Genomic DNA, 7,337 nt, shown 5'->3' on the forward strand with positions numbered 1-7,337 from the left:
ACACCAGGGCTGAATAAAGAGATGAGGGTAAAATGGATACTGAAGAAAAATGCTGAGTACAGTGAAAATAAAGTAGAGGATGACAAAAGGTAATTGGAAGAGGCTGGGAAAGAATAAGAAAAACAATTAGGGAGGTGAAAAGGAACTGCAAAATTAAATTATCAAGGAATATAAAAAGAAATAGTAAAGTATTGTACAGGCACATAAGTAATAGGAAATTCAGGATAGGGACAGATCCACTAAAGGATCACCAGATCAACCAACAGGTAATGACAACAAAATGGCAGAAATATTTAATACAAAAGCCTGACCTGCTGAGTATTTGCAACGCGTGACTGGCTGAGTATTTCCAGCATTTTTTGTTTCTTTTTCAGAAATATTGGATAGTTACTTTGCCTCAGTTTTTACTAGGTAGATGAAAAAGGTGAACATGACATTGGAAGAAGGGATGACAAGAGAGATCAAGACATATAAAATAGAAAGGGTGAAATAATTAATAAACAAGCAAAAGTTAGAGAATAAAACCCCGATACTAAAAGAAGCAAGGGAGAGAGGGAGCAGAGGCACCATTATATATACTCGGGAATAGTTAGTGTAATTTCCAAATTTACAGATGACACCAAATTCTGGTGTACAGTTAATACTGAGGAGCGCTGTGACGAAATGCAAGATGTTAATAAACTGACAGGTTGGCGTGTAAATGGCATTAATTTCAATATAGATAGATGAGAGATGCTGCAATTTTGGTAGGAGGAATAAGGAAACATACTCCTTGTAAAGTTAGTGTCTAAATGGGGTAGAGGAGCAAAGTGATCCAGAGGGACAGATGCACAAATCATTAAAAGCAGGTTAACCAGGCCATGAAAATGCAGACGAAGCACTGGGGTTCATTTCTAGAATGATAGACATGCAAAGCAGAGAAGGCATTTTAAAGATGTATAGAACCTTGGTTAGACCACACATGGAGTTCTAAAAGCTTTCCCACCACCAAGGTTAAGCTGACTGGCCTCTAATTGCCAGGTTTATCTTTCTCTCCTTGTTTGAACCAGGGTGCAAAATATGCAATCGTCCAGTCCTTTGGCACCACCCCTGTAATCTAAGGAGGATTGGAAGATTGTGGCCAGCACCAACGCAATTTCTACCGTTACTCCCCACAGTAACCTCGGGTGCATCCCATCCAGACCAGGTGACCTATTCACTTTAATTACTGCCAGCCTGTCTGGTACGTCCTCTTCATCTATTGTATCTCATCCAGTATCCCAGAAATCTACTTGTTTACCATAACTTTGACAAATCCTTGTCCTTGGTTAACGCCGATGCAACGTTCTCATTTAGTACCTCAGCCATGCCTTCTGCCTCCACCAGTAGTTCTCCATTTTGGTCCCTAATCGGCCCCACCGCTCCTCTGACGACCCTTTTTCTGTTAATATGCCTAAAGAAGACCTTTTGGATACCGTTATGTAATTATGTGGTGAATTCTGAAAAGACATGGTACAGCACTCGAAACAATCTTCAGCAATGGGCTGGGCGTCAGAGGGTCAAAACTCCGACCTTTCACCCCTACCGATCTGAAGGTCTTGTGTAAAATGAATGTGGGGATTTGAAAGACAGTCCTTATCAACGGAGAAGGTCATAGACTTAGGTAGCAGTGGGGAAATTCAAAAACAGAACATGTCAGGAAGGGGCAGAAGGTATGGAGTAAATGGTAAAGTAGTAAAAGGGGAAATAACAGGAACTAAGTGTCACAAAACATATTTGAAAGTTCTTTATCTGAATGCACGTAGCATTCGTAACAAAATGAATGTGTTAACGGCACAAATAACTACATATGGGTATGATCTTGTGGCCATTACAGAAACATGGCTGCAGGGTGACCATGACTGTGAATTAAACATACCAGGTTATTTAACTATCAGGAAGGACAGGCAGGAAGGGAGGGGAGGTGGGGTGGCTATGTTAAAAAAGGAAGGAATCACTATAATACAGAGAAATGATATTGGGTCAAAGGAGCAGGATAGTGAAACAGTTTGGGTGGAGATAAGGAATAATAAGGGTAAAAAACATTAGTGAGCGTAGTCTATAGGCCTCCGAACATTTGCAACTCTGTTGGACGGAGTATTAATCAGGAAATAGTTGAGGCTTGTAATAAGGGAACAGCTATAATTATGGGGGATTTTAACTATCATATTAACTGGACAAATCAAATTGGGCTGAGCAGCCTTGAGGATGAGTTCATTGAGTGTATTAGGGATGGGTTTCTTGAGCAGAATATAACTGACCCGACCAGGAGCAAGCAACCTTAGATTTGGTCCTGTGTAATGAGATAGGATTAATTAAAAATGTCCTAGTAAAGGATCCCCTTGGAATGAGTGATCATAACACGGTTGAATTCCATATTCAAGTACAGGTTGAGAAGGTTGGATCTCAAACAAGCGTGCTGAGCTTGAATAAAGGAGACTATGAAGGAATGAGAGCAGAATTGATTAGAGTGGACTGGGAAAATAGATTAAAGGGTACAACTTCCAAAAAAAATATATTCCTCTGAGGAAAAAAGGGTGTAAAAGAAAAGATAGCCATCCGTGGCTAAGTAAAGTAATTAAGGATAGTATCTGACTAAAAACAAGGGCATATAAGGTAGCCAAATCTAGTGGGAGGATAGAAGTTTGGGAAGTCTTTAAAAGATGGCAAAAAATAACTAAAAGATTGATTAAGAAAGGGAAGATAGATTATGAAATTAAATTAGCAAGAAATATAAAAATGGACAGCAAAAGTTTCTATAGTTATATAAAAAGGAAAAGGGTGGCTAAAGTAAATGTTGGTCCCTTAGAGGATGAGACTGGAAAATTAATGGTGGGAAACATGGAGATGACAAAAACGCTGAACAAATATTTTGTATCAGTCTTTACGGTAGAGGACACTAAGAATATCCCAACACTGGGCAAACAGGGGGCTCTAGGGGGAGAGGAGCTAAATACGATTAAAATCACTAAGGAAGTGGTACTTGGTAAAATAATGGGACTTAAGCCGGATAAATCCCCTGGACCTGATGGCTTACATCCTAGGGTCTTGAGGGAAGTGGCGGTAGGGATTGTGGATGCATTGGTAATAATTTTCCAAAACTCCCTGAAGTCAGCAAAGGTCCCGGCAGATTGGAAAACTGCTAATGTAACACCCTTATTTAAAAAGGGTAGTAGGCAGAAGGCTGGAAACTATAGGCCTGTTAGCCTAACATCTGTGGTTGGTAAAATGTTAGAGTCCATTATTAAGGAGACAGTAACGGTGTTAGATCTGTGTGTTAATGGAGACACGGAATGCAGGAATTGATTTAACAAGTGTTTACTGAACAATGTCTGGAGGTGAACTAACAACACAAGACGCTACACAGGCTTATATACCCGAGTGGTCACTACTGGTACTACAGTATACAGGGGCTTCAAAAACATAGTTCCTCTTAAAGGTACATACACTAAAATTCCTCCCCTTTTAGATAAATAGTACATAACATTTTAAGCAATCATTAAATAACATTTTTACAAGAACAATAATATACACATTTGCTAAAGTTAATCAATTACTAATTCAGTCTCTCTGGAGGCTTCATGACTCGGTCCGGATAATGCCTCGATGGTGCAGTAGGTTCTTTTGGCTAGGTCGATTCGGCTTCAATGCTAGTGTCGGGTTTATCTGGTTCCAGTATCACCGGATCGGAGGTAGATACTATGGGTATCTCTGCTTCATCACTAGGTGTATAGAGTTGTGGTGTAGGTAGTCCTTTTTTGGATGACTCTATGATCTGGTCAGCATGGCACCTTATTATGCTTTCTCCAATGTCCACGGTATACATCAGCGGTCCTAGTCGTGTGCAATAGTTCCAGGCTGCCATTTCTCGGTACGGTAGTCCCGGGCCAAAACTGGTTGACCTATCTGGAAGGTTCTAGTTGGCCTTTCATTCATGCTTTGAAATTGCTGGTTCTCTACGTCCCTTCTGACGTTTGGCTTGACCAAATCCAGCCGGCACCTTAGTCTTCTATTGAAAAACATCATGGCAGGGGTTTGGTTTGTAACCACATGTGTTGCATTCCTGTACACAAACAAGAAGTTATCTACCTTATGTTGTAGGTTTATGTCTTCATTACCCATGGCCTTTATGGCCTTCTTGAAGGTCTGGACAAACCTTTCAGCCAATCCATTGGAGGCGGGATGGTATGGGGCGGACGTGTAGTGCTTAACCCCATTGTTTTTTAAGATCTTCCTGAATTCTTCGGGTACAACTTGCGGTCCATTATCAGAACAGATCTGTTCAGGCAGCCCATTCCTGGCGAATATGGTCCTTAGTACTGTGATGGTTTTTTCCATGGTGGTGGAGGACATCTTTATTACCTCCGGCCACTTGGATTGCGCATCCACCGCGTTTAAGAACATTGAGTCCATAAATGGACCAGCAAAGTCGATATGTACCCTTTGCCACGGAGATGAGGGCCACTCCCATGGATGTAGAGGTGCTTGTGGTGGGGCGTTTTGGACCTTCTGGCATCCAAGAGAGCTCTTGGTCATTTCTTTCATGTCTCCATCGATAGCTGGCCACCACACAAACGCTCTGGCTAAGTTCTTCATTTTCACTCCATCCAGATGCCCCTCGTGAAGCTCTTTTAGCACTCTATCCTTGAGTTTGGGTGGAATCACCACTCTGGATCCACACATCAAGGTTCCTCGGCACACTGACAGCTGTTCTCTTCTTTGCGAGAATGCTGGGAACAATGGCTCGCCATGTGCTGGCCATCCCTTCACCATTAAATCATAGACTCGTGAGAGAGTCAGGTCATTTCGTGTTTCCTTTTCAATGGTAGAATTTGTCACCAGTAGACATTCCACTATGGTCAAGTGGAATATCTCCACTGGGTCCACTGTAGGCACCTCTTCCACCATTGGCAATGGTAGGCACGATAACCCATCAGCATTCCCATGCTGTTTTGTTCCTTTGTACTCTATGTCATATTGGTGTGCCCCTAGGAAAAGGGATCACCTCTGTAGCCTTTGTGCTGTCATAATTAGAACGCCCTTTTTAGGGTTGAACATGGAGACGAGGGGTTGATGGTCAGTCAACAAGGTAAACTTTTGTCCGTGTAGGTAATGCTTGAATTTCTTCACCCCCCCACACCAGGCTGAGTGCCTCCCTGTCGATCTGGGCATAGTTACGCTTAGCTGAGTTCAATGAGCATGACGCATAAGCTATCGGCCGCTCCGAGCCATCAGGGAATCTATGCGATAATACCGCTCCCACGCCGTAAGGGGATGCATCGCATGACAGTCTGATTGGCAGTGATGGGCTGTAATGAGCCAACACTTCCCTGGACGTGATCAAGCCTTTGCATTTATGGAAGGCACGTTTACAGTCTTCGCTCCATTTCCAAACTACTCCCATTTGTAACAGTGCTTTAAGCGGGTGCAGAACCGTCGACAAGTTTGGTAAAAATTTATGATAGTAATTTACTAATCCCAGGAACGACCTTAATTGTGAGACATTTTCAGGTGCTGGGGCCTTTACGACCGCTTCAATTTTTTCAGGTGACTTATGCAACCCTTCTTCGTTAATGACATGGCCACAATATGATATTTGTTTCTGCAAAAATTCGCATTTGGGGCGATTTGCTCGTAGGCCCCGTTCTCTCAGCCTCGTGAGCACCTGCTCCAAGTTGGCAAGGTGCTCGTTTTCGTTTTCTCCTGTTACAAGGATGTCGTCTAGGTAGCATTAAGTCCCCGAAATCCCTTGCAGGACTTGCTCCATAGCTCTTTGCCAGATAGCCGGAGCTGATGCCACTCCGAAAACCAGTCGATTGTACTGGTACAGGCCTTTGTGTGTGTTTATCGTGAGATACTTTTTAGAGGCCTCATCAACCTCCATCTGTGGATATGCCTGTGCTGGGTCAATTTTGGTGAAACGTTTCCCTCCGGATAGTGAGGCGAAAATATCTTCTATCCTCGGAAGAGGATACTGTACCATGTGAAGAACCGGGTTTACAGTCACCTTGAAGTCCCACAGATGCGAACTTTTCTCTGATCTTCAGATTTATCATTATTCAACATTTTCTTCATGGCCGGGACGATGGGTGTTGCCCACTCACTCCAATCTACCTTGGATAACACGCCTGCTTTTTCCAAATTCTCCAGCTCTGCCTCGATGGCTGGACGAATTGCGTATGGCACCGGCCTTACCTTAAAAACCTTGGGAATTGCCGCATCATCCACTTTTATTGAGGCGGTGGCGCCTTTCAGGGTTCCTAGTTCCTGTTGCAACACTTCTTTGGCGTTAGCCAAGGTTTCTTTTAATCGTCCAGGTATGACGTCATCATCGTTTTTTTTCTTACTGGTCACCGTCAGTGCCTGAATGGAGTGCCAGTCTAAATGTATCTTTCTGATCCATTCACGTCCCAACAACAGTGGACCACCATCTTGCAGAACGTATAAATACAACTTCTGTATTTCCTTGCCGTTGTATACAACAGGCACCCTTATTTTCCCTCTGGGGTATACTTTCTGCCCCGTATATGTCTTCAAGACAATGGATGTGTCTTTCAAAGGTATATGTGGAAATAGCCGCTCGTAATCTCGTCGACTCATGATGGTCAGAGCTGATCCTGTATCTAGCTCCATTTTGACTCGGGACCCCGCTATCATGAGGGTAACCCAAATGGTCTGGTAATCTTCTTTGGCAATTACATTATGTAATTTGAGACAGCTTAGTCTCTTGTTTCTGGAGTCGCTATCACTCATCTGGTCTTCGGAGCTACTGTCTGTCATCATTTGTACCTTTCTGTACTTTTCCTTATTGACCTTTTTACTGTCAGCGGATTTCTTTCCAGACCTGCATACACGTGCAATGTGTCCCATCTTTCCACATTGCCTGCATGCTTTGTCATTGAACCAGCAGTCCTTCTGGTCATGGGTGGATCTGCCGCAGCGATAACATCTCTCGAAACCCCGTGTCATTTCATGGGTGCCGAAGTCCTGTGGCTTTTGCTGTATCTCTGCAGCTCCTCTTGCTGTTGCTTCGTATGATACAGCCACACTGAAAGCCTTGTCCAGTGTCAAATCTTTCTTAGAAAGTAGTCTTTTCTGTGTTCCTTTGCTTAGGAGAGCGCAGATGAATTTGTCTCGTAGACAATCTGCCAGTCCTGCCCCGAATTGGCAGTGCTTTGACAGCTTTCATAATTCGGTGAGGTAATCAGTGTTACTTTCATTCTTGTGCTGATTCCTCCTGAAGAGTTTGAATCGTTCCGCTATCAGCAGCGGTGCTGGGTTTAAGTGCTCCTGTAAGGTATCAACAATCTCTTTAAAAT

Source organism: Somniosus microcephalus, unplaced genomic scaffold, assembly GCF_052327205.1.
Source record: "Somniosus microcephalus isolate GS21.2 unplaced genomic scaffold, FLI_Smic_1.0 unresolved_chr1, whole genome shotgun sequence".
Lineage (NCBI taxonomy): Eukaryota > Metazoa > Chordata > Chondrichthyes > Squaliformes > Somniosidae > Somniosus > Somniosus microcephalus.